Raw genomic sequence first — 16,717 nt, 5'->3', positions numbered from 1 at the left:
CTCTAGAGTATAAGAAGAAAGTCACCAGTTTTCTTCTAGAACACTGTTTTTACAGCGTGAAAGAATATTTAGAATATGATAGTTGATAGAATTAGAATAATTAAAATTAAAATATTAAGCATGTATTACGTTGTGAATCTTTTATTATGAATTATGTTGTTGAAATGGAATTGAATTTTAAATTATAGCTATATTTAGTATAGGTATAATATAGTATTTTTATGTAAAATATTTTGCATGTCGTTTTGTGCGACTGAATACTGTACACCATCCTACATAATTACACCTGTGTATTCTAGAAATAAGTATTCTTGCAAATAAACGATTTATCTTATCTTATCTATCTATAAATATAAATAAAATACAACTTTATTGTCAAATAAAGCAAGGTGTCAATAAGACAGGGTTCTAGCGCCTAGGATTTAAATTGATTGACCATCAGTCCGCAAAGTATTCTGCGCAAGCGAGTTCGCGCGTCTTACAAATGAGCCCCAAGTGCGTTTTCACATTATCCGATCCGATATCGGATGTCGGAAGGATTTCAAAAGCAAAAATCAAAGATGGCGGCCTAAATATATGGGATATCGGTCCTACATCTGATATCGGATCGGATAATGTGAAAACGCACTAAGGCAAATGACTTACCGGCTTTACATATCCACTCAACATAACCATTGAGTTCTTTTTCTAGTTGCTGTTGTCTTCTTAATTTAAGAAATTCTTGCCTATTTTCTACTTTCTCTCTTTCTTTAGCGAACTCTCTGTAAAGATAGCGATACTTGACTACTAGCAGAACTAGCGGTAGACTAGAACTATAACATGTTTGAATGAACATGACAACAATGAAATGAAATAATGATAGCAAACAGGGTGTTAGTTTTTCGGGTAGTAATACCTATATCCAAGGTCCTTACAAATATCTGAATACGCCTTATTAACCGACTTCAAAAAAGAAGGAGGTCCTCAATTTTTACTTTTTATTATATTGCCAAGGCTCTATTAGGACAGTGCGTGTTTAGATACTCGTAGAGGATATGCTATAAATTAATATTCTTTATAATTTATTTTTTGCATTTATACGGTATCTACCGACTAGCATTATACGTAGAGTACTTCTAAGTATTAACATTTTAGCCATACCTACACTTCACAATATTTTAACAATAAAAATAATACCGAAAAGTGAAGAGCTCAAGATTTGTGATTTTAGCATACAAACTGAAGCATAATAATCAGGAGACGTAATTAGATTTAAACAAATCACTCCAGGCCCCTATATTACCAGCTCGACAATAGGCGAGACGACTAAAAAAAACGAATTAGTCCGTCAGTTTGATTATCAAAAAATTTTAGACACGTATTTTTTATTTTTTCTCGTAAACGAAAAATGACGACGGTACAGTGCGTTGAAGTTTCGCTTGACGTCACGCCTAGGTCCAATTTTTACTTATAAGTGACGTCACAAGCCTCCACTCCGGAACTTTGATGCTCTATATCTTTGTATTTTTTCATTAATTAGAAAAAGCGAAAAATATGTGTTTAGTATTTTTGGACGATCTAACTGACGGACTAAACATAATGCCATTTTTTATGTAGTCGTCATCCCTATTACTTATTGTATTAAGAATAAGCAGGAATTAAGAGTTCCGTCAAAGTTTGCTGGCCCAACACAACAATGGACGGAAAACTTTCAGTATCGGGGTACGTAGCCGAATGGCACAAACGCTCACGAAACGAAACGCTCGTAGATATGTATCTCTATCGCTCTTGCGTATTGGCGCGACAGAGAAAGATATCTACGAGCACAGGAGTCAACTGGCCACGTGGTAATTAAGGAGTCCGTGGACCTACCGCGGTAAAAATTTAAGTGACTTATTTTTTAGAATAACTGCCTTTTTATCACTCTTTGATACACGAGCGATAAAGAGGGATTAATAATAACGAAATTAATGTGTTTTTTTTTTATATTCGCGGAGAAAACATTTTGTATACGTCTCCAGGATTCTTACTCCTAGCCACTCTTCACACATCGGACCTGCTTCCGTGATCCAGTTTAAATATGCAGTAAAATCCGTATTGAACATCTGTCTCGCTCTCTCCTTCTGGAACTGAGCTCGTCTCTCCACGCGTCCTCTCTCGTTAGAGAACTCTCTAGATTGACGAATTTATGATATAGTTTGGCGAAGATTAGTTTATGATAAGAATACGGATAGGAGAAACAGTATTTCCTTTTTTTTTTAAGCTAGAATTATGATCCCATAAGTTATCCTTAGTCTTATGTAGTCTAATAAGTTCTAATATCACGTATTAGCAATAATATCACGATTTTCTAATAGGAAATAATAATAGTTATTTGTTATACAAGGGGGCAAAGTTGTATTTTAACGCCGAGTGTGGAATTGAAAAACGAGCAAGTGAAAGGATTCTATAGTTGAACCACGAGCGAAGCGAGTGATTCGAGAATAGAATCCTGAACTTGCGAGTTTTTTAACACACGAGAAGTAAAATACATTTGCACCGAGTGTAACACAAAACTTTTCCCTCACTATAGCGAGGAAACTACAACGCAAAAAAATGCGTTTATCACTGCTTCCAGTAGTTCCACAGGTGGTAAATCATCTTAATTACTAGATTCACCTACTTTTGTCAATTTTAAACCAGTTAATTTGATTTTATTCAAGGTCAAATTACTTTACCCACTAGTGGATAAAATGCGTTTTTACCCGCTGATATTAAAGGATAAAACACGTGTTTCCGAGCTAGTGAGGGGAAAAGGTATTTTAAACCAATACCCACTTTAGAATCTAATAAGGTGTTACTTGATGGCTTCTTGAGTATTTATTTACGTATTATCCCGGTAAGGGCATTTATTTGTGTGATGAGCACAGATATTTGTTCCTGAGTCATGGATGTTTTCTATGTATACAAGTATGTATTTATCTATTTAAGTATGTATATCGTCGCTTAGCACCCATAGTACAAGCTTTGCTTAGTTTGGGGCTAAGTTGATCTGTGTAAGGTGTCCCCCAATATTTATTTATTTTATTTTTATTTATTAATCTGAATTAGCTTTGCTAGTAACTGCGGATGGTCTTATTGATCTTTACTTCATAATTATGCATGCTTTCTTTCATGGATGCTCACAATAAAGGAAAGAAACATAGGGTCATTGTACTTATTTCTTCTATGCCTTAGTTTTCGTCCACTTGACGGAGCATCACATAATATCTTCAGTGTTGAATTGGCTAATAGAGAAACATCATTATGTTATGTTGATAGGCATATTGTTTAGACAACAAAGATTGCAATGGCTATGAACATACCAACCAAGCCAAGGAAGGTTTATATAAATTTTTCGTCATGTAGACGAAAACTAGCACAATGATCCTACGTCTATGTGTCAAAACTTACCCGCTAAGAACACCGAGAACTAAGTTGAGCATAAAGAATGAACCCAATACTATTAGAGGCACAAAATAAATCCAATTGAATGCACTGCCTAAAGCGTCGTTCGTCTGAAACAATAAAAGTTGTTAGAAGGTACCGTTTAGCAAAAAATAAAAAGTGGCAACATTGTCTAGTCATCCCTTGCTTACCCGTATGTGTGAGAAAACGAGACGACACGACAATGTTGCCTCTTTTTATTTAATTTCTATACTTTTGCCAGACTAGTCGTACCATGAGCTGATACTTGACGTACGCCGACTGTGCAGTTCATCTCAGCCACAGTGGATGAGTTGTCGAGAGGGTATGCTAGTGAATGTCAAATGCCAACCCATGGTATCCGTACAGGGAGCCGATTTTTAAATGTCGACCATTCGTATTCGTGAATATCGTTCATTAATATCTCCGCTACTAACGATTTAAATTCTACTAACAGAATCGAAAACGAGTGGTCATTACCACTAGATTTAAAATTATTAGCCGTCCTTTATCGAAAATAGCATTTCGTCGTTTTAAAAAGACTTTCGAATGGCGAATTCGTGCGTTCGAAATTCAAAAATCGGTCCCCTGGTGTCATTTATTTTATGTTTCTTTTTATGATTCCCTTATCTTATTGGCCTTATCGGTGATAACGTAAGCCATATACATAATATACCTACTAACTAGGTACTGTTATTTAATTCACGATCTGGTATTAAGTATGTGTAGGTATCTACTTTTATTACGAAGGTGCTACTGGCATTACGACTGCGTGGTATGTAGTTTAGAATTTGCGACTAATTATTAAAAATTGTTGCTTATTTTCATGGATATCAAATAAAACAAAAGGTAATATTTATCATATTGATATTTCATTAGTTTTATTAACTCCTGTAGAAGGATCAATGCTGGAAGAACCTAAAATTTGGCCAACCAACCAACCTTGGCCTCAACTATTGTATTGGCCGTGCGAAATGGTAGCCGGACGACCTTTAATAGCGCCTAATAATATTAAGAATAAATAATAATATTAAGAAAGGCAGATGGAAGATGGGGTAGTGAATAGGTATCTCCCAACGCGCTGGGTGGATATTATAAAGATCTGCTAGTAAGCCATAGGTACATGTTATTAGGAACGGAAAAATCGTGCAAAAAGGTACCCAAAAGTGTGGTCGCCCCAGTCATGAGCAAACGAGGAAGAAGAAATGTTAGACATCCGTCAACGATACCCGTTACGGATCATATCAAACTCCAGGGTTTTATAAGAAAGGCTTTTGGCTCAGATTTCCATGAGGGGTACCTACATTATACTTACTTTAAACAGATACAGCAAGAATATAGTACTTAGGTAGGTATAGTCATAATACAATAAAGAGTACTATCGTACAATATGGCCACTCCCGCTCCCCGCTGAAAGACGTCATGCTCCACGGCAGCGCCACCTTAGCTTTGATGAACATAAACATATGGAAAAATATCTATATAAAGTCTATAAAATTCTAGGCTAGTTAAAAAAAATTCTATGTATCTAGTTTCGTCGTGAGCTCTTATACATTGTGGCGCTGCTGTAGAGCATACTCCACAGCAGCGCCACCATAAAATATCAATTACTGCATATGGTACAGGCACGTATATGGCTTCAAATAATTCTATAACAATTCTATATTGACCTTGCTTACGAAATCCCTACTTTTATTTACCATTTAGGAAAATACGATGCCACAAACCTTTTGTAAGAAATAATTATCGCAGCGCCTTATTGAAAATCTCGGCAAAATTGTTAGTGTATTTGCCTTTATTTTTTATTAAGGCGCTGCGATAATTATTTGTTTTAAGAGATTTGTGGCATCGTACTTTCCTACTTGCAAAATAAAAGTAGGGATTTTGTAAGATAGGTCAATATAGAATTGTTATAGAATTATTTGAAGCCATATACGTGCCTGTACCATATGCAGTAATTGATATTTTATGGTGGCGCTGCTGTGGAGTATGCTCTACAGCAGCGCCACAATGTATAAGAGCTCACGACGAAACTAGAAACATAGATATTTTTTTAACTAGTCTAGAATTTTATAGACTTTATATAGATATTTTCCCATATGTTTATGTTCATCAAAGCTAAGGTGGCGCTGCCGTGGAGCATGACGTGCTGAAAGCGCCGCCCACTCCCTTTCGGTTACCTCACAGTTACCGCCTGTCAAAAACGCGAACAGTCGACATGTCATATCTCACTCATACAAGCATAGTTCGCATTCACCTACACGAGCTTAGAATGTGTGCTAGGAATGCGCCTCTTTCATATATTTTATCGCCAGTAATGATGTGCAAGTTGCGGAAACTTTCCAAAAAAATCTTAAATTTCTTGAAAAATTCACGAAATTTTCACGAAAAATAAAGGGAATTTAAATTTATGAAATGGAAAGTTTCCATCCATTCAATTGTTCATACAAAGTGTGGAAAGTTTCCGAAGTTTTCCTATGTGAAAATTTCAGAATTTTGGAAAGTTTCCGTCGGCACATCAGTAATCGCCAGTGTCCGAGATGTGGTATAGTGTAGGACTAGAGACTGGATAATCTGTAGTTGTATCTAGTGGTATAATGTCGTTTTTCAAGACTTTATTAATGTACTAATATAGGTTTTCATGGGTCAACAAAGTATCCTTGTAGGGTCAAAATATCCCAATGTTATGGTGCAGGCTGGACTGAATATGTAGTTTAAAAAAACGTTTTACTACAATCATTTATTTCTTCCCAACATATGTATTCACTACATCACGTGATTAATTAAAAAACAGATGGTATTTATTCTAAGTTGCTATTTATTCACACGTGGGATAAATTCATGTGTTTTATTGGTATCTAAATTAAATAATTATTTTTTCTAGTAATAAATACATAATACGAGTATAACGTTAATTTTGATTTCATATCTTACTTTTAATATTATGTTGAAAAATTATCATTTATGACTCGGAGGCAATATTTTTCAACTCCCAATCGGTCAAGAGCCCTCTATTCGAACCACTAAATAGGCTTGTGTTTAATCCATACTAATATTAAAAATGGGAAAGTGTGTGTCTGTTTGTTTGTCCGTCTTTCACGGCAAAACGGAGCGACAAATTGATGTAATTTTTTAAGTGGAGATAGTTGAAGGGATGGAGAGTGACATAGGCTACTGTTTGTCTCTTTCTAAACCCCCACTTCCCTAAAATAAAGATTAGAAATTTGTATGGAGCATACCACAATTTTCTAATTTAACGCGAGTGAAGCCGCGGGTAAAAGCTAGTTTTGAATAATTAGAATAAACGGCTTGGTCTCTGATGGTATGTTAGCGGGAGCGGTTATACAATTTTGTCCCTCGTAAATGAAATGACTATTGTCAACGTATTTTCGGGCCACCCCTTGTCAAATTATTCCGGTAATAGCGGGGCTCGACGATTTTTTATAGTTTTATTGTGATCGTTACTTCTAATCTAACGTAAAGGAGATGAAAGACAGGTGATAAGAGGGTAAATCTATACCGTGCCAATTTATTGAGCCGTCTGCGTCTGTTTTTAATAAGCATTAAACGTAAAACTGTTTGAAGGAAATGTTCACGTTCTCCAAACAATGAATATAATTTTTCGTGACGTCTACACTAGAGTCTGTTTGTAAAAGAGCCGTTAAAGGTATACCTATGGAGTTCATACATTCGTATGATTCTTCTCTTTCAAGTAACGTATCAAATATCCATAGTAGCCATACAGAATCCCATTTCATAAATATTCTATGGAATCGGAACCTTATTCGCGAAGGTATAACATTAGTGTTATACTTACCATAGTTATTTCTACTTTGACAGCCAGATCACATCTTACCGAATTAAATAATAACGCTCCTCATCATAAAATTTAAAAAATTAAATGGTAGTGGTGGTTAATCTCCCGTGTCTAATTGGGCCATTGGATGGGTATTATTGCTTAAAAATTGAAGCTCATACCCGCCACTTCGTTTATTAAGACACATAGGGAGGGTAATTTGACTGCGCGGTCTTCCCCTGCGGGTCTGCAGCCCTAGGGCTCGCGTAAAACCCCTTCTCAGGGACGCTTCGAGCCTTGCGCCCTACGAGAAGGTCGACCTTCGGCATTCGCTGAGTTTAAATTAAGTACTTATTCTCTCTGGAATCTACTAAAGAAAGGCCAGAACTTGGTACTAATAGTTAGTAATTTTTGCAGAATCTTTCTCTCCGATATATTATAAACAACGTACAGAGCCAAATGCAGAAACGTTTACGATGATATATTATCATTATCCTAGCTAGATATCTGTATCGCTCTGTCGTATTGTCGTGACGGAGCCAGACTTCATTTCGATCGGCGTCTACGGTTATCATTTCGAGTAGGTCGGCAGGCCCAGTGTGCGTAGCCGAATGCATAATATCTCTTTCGTAGATATCTATCTCTATCGCTCTTGCGTATTGGCGCGACAAAGCCAGACTGCCTTTCGCGTTTGCGGCGTTTCGATTTTGTTTCGCGTCGCAGAAATGCCATTCGGCAACGAGACCTGGTGCGCAGCCAAGTTGTCAATTGTTTGCTTCGTGGTGAACAATACGGTAGTCTTTCTCTATCACTTCCATATTTCGTTTCGTTTGCTACGGAGCGTAAATGATAGGTATTTCGGGTAAACACCCTGCCTCATTTACATTCAGCCCCTGGCGCTGCCCCTCGCGCTGCCGGCAATAATTTCCTAAATACTGCTGCAGCAGGTTCAGGAGCAGTGTGTGTTTACATACTGCCCTGCCGCTCACTTCGCTTCAAAGTTTCAGCAATGAATTACAGCGGCCGCACTGTGTTTATTTGCAATTCGAAATTATGTTAGATATTTAAAATTATATCGAGTAGGTACAAAAAAACCGGCCAAGAGCGTGTCGGGCCACGCTCAGTGTAGGGTTCCGTAGTTTTTCGTATTTTTCTCAAAAACTACTGAACCTATCAAGTTCAAAACAATTTTCCTAGAAAGTCTTTATAAAGTTCTACTTTTGTGATTTTTTTCATATTTTTTAAACATATGCTTCAAAAGTTAGAGGGGGGGGGACGCACTTTTTTTTCCTTTAGGAGCGATTATTTCCGAAACTATTAATATTATCAAAAAAGGATCTTAGTAAACCCTTACTCATTTTTAAATACCTATCCAACAATATATCACACGTTGGGATTGGAATGAAAAAAAATATCAGCCCCCACTTTACATGTAGGGGGGGTACCCTAATAAAACATTTTTTTCCATTTTTTATTTTTGCACTTTGTTGGCGTGATTGATATACATATTGGTACCAAATTTGAGCTTTCTAGTGCTTACGGTTACTGAGATTATCCGCGGACGGACAGACAGACATGGCGAAACTATAAGGGTTCCTAGTTGACTACGGAACCCTAAAAAGATAGTTCTCCTTAGATGTTGGCGGTGGATGATATCTATCCATCGCAATAGAACTCTAGCAAAATAACCCTTCGATATCTAGCGACTGCTAATACTTAGTAGACTTCGGTAACTTGCTTGCCTACCTCGCATCTCATCCCAAAGTGAACATATTGCACTTTTATGCTATTACTTATTCTAGTCTCAACCTTTTTAGATTTCCGTTTCGTACGAAAATTTATTACATAATATAATTATGTAATGCTTTTAGTAAAAATAAAGCTTACCTTTAAATAGATGTTAGAAAGATAGTCATTTGTAAGTAAGACTGAATTCTAATTGCAGTTTTAAGCCAGTAGCACCTTATGTAAAGCCAAGAGATACCAATAAGCTTTTTTTGGGGACATTTGTTTTTAGTTCGCATGGGTACGCATTCGTTATAATGTATAAACTACCCAATAGAGGATGGCAGTCCAGCCCTCCATCGTGATACACTGGAAGACGGTGAGCATAGCGAAGCCGATGTTATCAAACGACGTGATGCCCTTGTTGGGTCCCTCCCACTTCTCTAAGCACGTGCTCTTATCGTATTCGCAAACGTTGGCCCCCAACGGCGCCAAGCTCTTGTTGTCTGCGTTGCACGGCGTGGCACTGTCGCCCTCATTCATTATTTCATCTGCGAAAATAGAAACGTCGTTATAGCTCGAGCCGTTTGGACATTCGCCTTTTAGCAAGCTAACCCTGGTTGACAGGTGCCATCGCGTTTGTCGACGCCGAATAGGAAAGGGCTTTAAGGGCGGAAACGCGTGCGTACGCATGATCATACTAACGAGTGATTTCTCATAGTTACATAACGTGCGGGCTCGATGCTGATAGATGAGTTTCCACCCTAAAGCTCTGTCGTAATTGATTCTCTTTGACACGGACATGGAAATCGGTTTTAGTGTATTAAGTTCAAGGTAAAGTTCAAACTAAGTACAAGGTGAATCTTTAACGTCAATTGCAAACCGATTCGGTGACGATAAATGCGTTGATACCCATAACGTATCTAACTGCATTCTAATTAGAAAAGGAAAAAAAATAACAAACTCCTTTTAAGAAAATTCGTGACAAAAATTTGCACGATTAAAAAGCTTTATTAAGTGGACATTCATTTTAAAAGTCGCAACGCAGCTTTGCCTGCGCTAGTTGTTGATTATTCTACTAAGTTCGTTTTTAAATTGCAGTTTCAGTAATCCAATTAAATCTCATTCACTTAAATTTGTTACATCGAACTAAATTCTATCCACAACGCAGACACAGCTGCGATGAAATAAAGCAATACTTCCGTAGAGCCTGCTCATTGGTTGTTACTTGAATCGAATCTAGCTTTGCACTAGAGAAGAGAGGACGAGTGACATTAAAATAGGATCAAATTGACATCAACAAGTTTAATATGGAGTGTATCAGGCAACGGAAGTCTTGCAATCTGTGCCAAAACAGCGAGACAACAATCATTATGCAATCGCTTATTACATTTCATAAAGTAGAAAAATGCGATAACGCTTTGCGTATACAAAAAGTAAAGACATTTTCATATATGTAACATCGCACAGCACGTAACGCGTAATAATAAAATGTTTGCTAAATTATAGTTAGACAAAAATGTTCAACGACCGGTTTCGTAAAACATTTTCGGTTTCCTTTTCATTCAGAAGTTTCAGAAGGTATTAAGTTTTGTGGCAACTATCACGAATTTTGTTAGTCGTATCCGCTTTAAAAACTTGTTCAATTAATTATATAACAAAGAATGTAGAAAAAACTGAATTGAAATCAGTTTAACAATAACAAGACTAATAATTTCAACTTAACCATCAATAAATTTAAACTTGATATATAGGCACAGTTATAAACACGGAAAGTGATAAAATAAAGAGATATACAGTACAAGGGATATTGCTAAAAAGCGTATAAATACATAGTTTGCAAAACGCAAGGTATATCGCACACCGCTCGTTTATATATTGTTCATTCGCATTGGTATTTCTATAAAACTCGCATTGCTGGCATTGCAAAAAGCATCTTAATTAATCTCAAAACTACCTGAAAATAGATAATGAAACATAATAATAAAATAAAGAATTGTTAGACTGATCTTCCTCAAAATGATTTACTACTTTTTAATAGAGTAGAGTAGATAGACATCATTTGAGTACGATCAGTTAACAATTTGTAGGTTTAATGAAACGAGACAAGGCATTGTGAATATAATTGTTGGCTAAAAGAAATGGTCATACACACTCATCACTTTCTTTATAATGCTAGCGTAAGAAAGAAATGAATGGATCGGATACTCTTAGAGAATAGAATACCTAATTTTAACTTGAAAAAGATCAAACTAAATGAAATATACTTGTCACGTTTCAAGATAAGAATAGAGAAATTGTCCATGGCTACTTGGTTTGACATCTAGTGCGTGCATTATGTGACGGAATTTAGGCACTCATGCTACCTTTAAAGCTAAGATACTTACTAATATCTTCTAAATTATAACAAGTCTTATGAAGTGCCCCGGAATAGAACTCGAGGCCGATGATGGCGAATATAACGATCGCAAACAGCACCAGTAATCCGATCTGCAGCAGTGGCGCCATTGCCTTGATGATAGACTTCAACACCACTTGCAGACCTACATAGGGAAATAAGCATTAGAAAAGTAAACACTCGTTATATTAGATTAATTCAATAAAAAGCCGTGGGTATTTTATTCGTGGCTCATTTAGAGCAACAAATTTTAGTCAAAAAGTAAGAGTGCGTATATAATAACGTTTTTACGTCGTGCAGCAGGGTTGGCACATGATTGACGTGACAGTATGTCGCCGAGACACAGCTCACACGTCATTTCTAAATTTATTATTGACATAAGGACGAATACTGTCGCGCCAACCATGCGCTAGCCCTGCTCACTTCGAGTTCATCATTTTAATCGCACTCTCAAACCTAGGAGGGTAAAAATAAAATGATCACAAAATGAATTGGAACATAATGCCCACATTTTTATGGTTTCGCTCATAAGTCCATGTAAAATCTGTCCATTCATCACCTTAAACAAATGATAGGATGAAATAATTGGATGTGGGTAACACTAAAATTGTATGACAAATAATCAGGTAAGAACAAAAATAAAACGTGCACAAGAACAATGGATATTTGCTGTTGCATAATTTAAATGATAACAAAAAAAGCGCGTTACTCATTCGAAGAGATTTAACATGTTTCTCCATTTATTATGCATGCTTAAAGTACATGCCAGTGTCATTTGTTTCAAGAAATGTTAGGTTTTAGTAAAAAATGACTGACATTACAATACTTTTAAATATCGCATACCATCTCCGCTGTGTTTAAAAGGTTAGTATACATTTATAGGCTTTACACATGAGTCAAAATAATTAGTTGACTTTTAGTACTTTGTTGAATTACTTTTAATATTAAACTAACCACTATGTAAAATTAAAAGAAGAGTTATCTATTAATTGTTAGTTTCCATGTAAAGTATAGGTACATTATAATTTGGTAAGGAGTCACCTTTAAAACACAGCGACCAAACAGACAATTCAATGAACAGTTAAACATAATACAATATTATGCAACAGCCAGTGCATGTAACAACGTAAACTATGCTAAGAATGTGCTAAAACTCACTAGGGACGCCCGATACTAATTTAAGGGGCCTCAGCACCCTAATGGCACGCAAGGTTCTGAAGTCGACATCCGGCGCGATGTTCGGCTGCAGCGTGACGATACTGCCAAACACACACTTGATACTATAGCATGAACTAGCAACTAAATTAAGAACAAAATTACTACAGGGACCTCGCTCCACTGGCTCGTTTGCAATGACCAAATTGAAAAAATAAAACTAAGGTCAATACGGGCAAGGGAAATTGTGACTGATCTTCACATTTGGCCTTTTCAAACCAATGACCAGTGTTTCTTGAGAGTTCATACGTTTACCGCTAATCGTGAGTAGCAAGTAGCAAAAGTATGAAACTCCCAAAAACACCTGTGACAATGAGTAAGACGGTCAAACGTGAAGGCTTGACACACTTTTCCTTATGACACACTTACCCGTATTGGCCTTACCCAAATCCCATAATTACATTTATAAAACGGGTAACTAATGTAGTGTTAAAATCACCATACCATACTAAAACAAATTGGTTTTCTAAAGTGCGACACTAAACTACAACACTACATGTTAAAGGCCGGTGGGGCGAAATTAGCACAAACTCTCTAAAGTTCATTCTCAACATGTCTGAGAGTTAGTTTTCATAATGCATTATTTTTACAAGATGTATTTATTAAACACTACTCTTTAGTTTCCAAATATTGCAAAAGAAAGGCTCTGGAACCAAGAATCTTAGTTACTTCGCAGAAAAGAATTATTATCCACTTGTCTATTTTCAAGCTGTATGTTTATAGAGAAATGTAAACATGATTTTAATTAGGTCAATGCATGTGGCAAGATGGTCATTAGATTAGGTAATACAAGTAGTCATGTTAGGTTAGGGAGTGTAATGCCGGTGGAGAGAGGCCCGCAGGAATGTGCTTGTCGCATGTGAGTTTGTACAAGCCGCTGGCGCGGCCGCCAAGCACACTCCTTCTGTACCAAATCACGAGGACTAGCTTCGGTTACTACGAGACTAAAGTATTGTTACTAATTAGTCTTGATTATTGATGATCTAATCACATGTTATAATTCACGCATTTTAATCTAAATACGTCATATATTTCAATTAATAACTAAAATATATAGTCTTTTATCTAAGTTTAATAAGTTTTAGCCTTTTTATACACATACCAAAATCGTACTAAGTATTATATGCAACAGGTAGCCGAAATCCAAAGTATACATAAAACACTTTCTCATAATAATCAATAAATGACAAAAAAAATATCACACATCTTCTAAAACTGTTACAAAACTTCTGTATAATAAATGCCGAGAAATCGACACTACTTTTTTTACTAAAATGTTTGTAAAAAAGTTCTATTTTCAAAAACTAGCGATATATAAATTAGTTATCTACTGTTAAAAAAGTCGATAATCGAAAAGATCTAGCGAGAACGTTCTATACAATAATAAGTTAGGTATTTAGTGAACTTTTCGCCAATTACTGTGAATTACTTGGAATCCGCGAGACGAGCTTCAGCGGGCGGAGGACTCGGAAGGAGCGCAACATGCGCAGGTCTACGTCCACGTTGTATTCGGCGAAAATCGTCATCGACCTAGCCGTAGCAAGCTCAGTCAGTGGCGTCATAGTCATACCGACAGCGCTCAGCGCGCGGCGCAACACACAACAATCACAACCATTCGGTTGCCTACAGTACAACAACTTTAATATCGTATTTCATATTCATAATTATTCAAACGTTGTCTTTGCAGTGAATGCTGCGATTCAATATCAATTTTACTTTATTTCAATTCTTAATTAATTAATTTATTACTATTTCAGTGCACAGACAGCAATATTTCCACTTAAAAAGACAATAAATAAGTAAAAAAGTTGACAACTCACCCGGTGACTACAACGAAAAAATCCATAATGTTCCAAACGTTTCTAAGATACGAGCCCCTGTGTAAAACAAAACCTAAAGCTAAAATTTTTAACGAGGCTTCTACACAAAATATTCCTAAAAAGTACGCCTCGGTCTTTTCCTGTAACAAAACAAAAATAAAAGATGTCAAGAACTTCTAATAGTACCTATATCAAAGAAGTAATACCATCTAACGAAACGTGAATCATATTAATTTGGTTACTAATGAAGTTATTTTGTTGCTAAGAATTCTGCTTATTAGAAGTTATTAATCCAGACAGTTTTGACTAGTGATTGCCTGATTGGTGTTTAGTGGTATGTGCATAGGTATTCTGATTAGGTACTACTACTTACTATACATTATGACTTTATATCATGACATAAATATCTTGAAATTACAAGTAGACAATTATATTACATTATTAAACCATCTCCTTTTTGATTTTTGACCCAATTTTTTTAAATATGCTGTTTTACTTATTGAATTATCTCAATAAAAACAGGTGTGTCCAGTAACCACGCATGCTCTATGTAAAAACCGTTAGATGGCATTGAAATATATCTAGACAACATTTGCTAGACCGTCTTTATCATAAGCTAAATTTACACCTGCAAGCATCGATCGAAAATAATAGGGTAGTTTAGACCCATGCCTGCAAGTTATTCCTACAAGTTTAGAGACGAAACTATGGGTAGGAGTGAGTGGTAAATATCTGCATCTCCTTCTTGCATACCTTTGTTTCAAAAGTTGCAGGTGTAAACTCAACAATAGCATGTTAAAAATAAAGTCCAAATTACCAGATTCTGTGCTAAGATGGTCTTATCGCCGTTGGGCAGATGCTCCTCCAGCGCCAGCACCACGCAGTTGGCTATGATGGTAAGCAGCACCGCGTACTCGAAGGGTGGCCACTCGATGATGAACTTTGTGTACCTGGAAATAAAGGCCGATTCGTTAAAAACGATATTCTGTGTTAATACTTTCACAGCCCAGTGTCCCATATGTGGAACAGGAGTATGGAGCTATTTATTCCTGTTATAAGTCCATATTCCATTTATGTACAGGTGTTTGTCTGTTTGTGTTCCTTGGTTTTCGAGAAAAGCTTTGAAGAATCAAAGACTATTTAGCCAATAAACTCTGTGGTTCCACTTCCATAAGACCCGAGTACATCACCCATCCATCAATTGATCACTTTACCCCCTTTTTAATAAAAAAAATATTAAACTGAGTTAGAAAGTGTCTTGTCCCTTTGTCTCAAATACACAAGTCAACATGATAGAATATGACAATTATTAGCCATATAAAATAATATAATAATCCAGGCATATAAAACGTTTGACGTATTAACACCATTAGACTTGAAGTAGAATGTATACATATGTGTAGATATCAGACTGTACTAACGAATATTATGATAAGACCTTGTAGAGTTATAGTTTTCATCGCCTCCGCTCCATAATGGGTTAGATTACGATATCAGCGTTCATACACGTCTCATTATATCGGTGTTTGCTAGATAATGCACTTAGCCCTCATGGCGGCACTTTAGTACAACACGGATGTAAGCTACTATAGTAGGAGATACGGTATAAGGAATGTACCCTCGTCCGTTATTTGTTAGCGATTAGGAATAAATGATAGATAATCACGTTAACACGTTGTACATAGGTGGCGTACTAGAAGAGAAGCCTAATTTCCATGAACTATTTTAGACACTCTTTGCACATTTAATGCCAAATCTGTTTACTTCTATCACAGTTCTCTTGTTATGTACATAAGTATTTGTAGCACAAATTACTACATATTATGCAGTTCATTATACACATACAGGTGTAACATAGACATCGAAAATACGTTAGGTATTTACTGTGTAGAGAAAACCTACGTAATATTAGAAAATTATCTTCGGCGCAATGCGAAATATAACACAAATATTATATATGTAAAACATATTTCATACACTATCTACAGCGTAGATAGTCATGAGAATCAAAAGAGGCAATTAATCTGAACTTAATTATGAATATAATGCCATTTATAAGTATTTAAAATCCACAGCTCATCAGTGGGCGATAAAAGGCTGATATGATGATGGTGACATAGGTGACACCATTTAGATAGGAGAAATAAGTTCCCATAAGCAATAAGCACCCATTGTACAAGCTTTGCTTAGTTTGAGGCTAGATTGATCTGTGTAAGGTGTCCCCCAATATTTCTTTATTATTCAACAGTAAATATTATTTTGAAATTACATCTTATTCTCTGACTGTGGGATATGGGTTAAATTGTGGCGTAGGCGAGAGGCTGGCAACCTGTCACTGCA

At 36.2% G+C, this 16,717-nt stretch overlaps 1 pseudogene; it reads right to left on the bottom strand.

The window, feature by feature from the left end:
* LOC125241569 overlaps positions 1-16,717 on the bottom strand; it is a 58,155-nt pseudogene that overhangs the window by 18,450 nt on the left and 22,988 nt on the right.

This window comes from Leguminivora glycinivorella, chromosome Z (genome assembly GCF_023078275.1).
Source record: "Leguminivora glycinivorella isolate SPB_JAAS2020 chromosome Z, LegGlyc_1.1, whole genome shotgun sequence".
NCBI classification, from domain to species: domain Eukaryota; kingdom Metazoa; phylum Arthropoda; class Insecta; order Lepidoptera; family Tortricidae; genus Leguminivora; species Leguminivora glycinivorella.
Note: the sequence above shows the minus strand (reverse complement) of the source record. Positions and strands in the feature narration are given on the sequence as shown.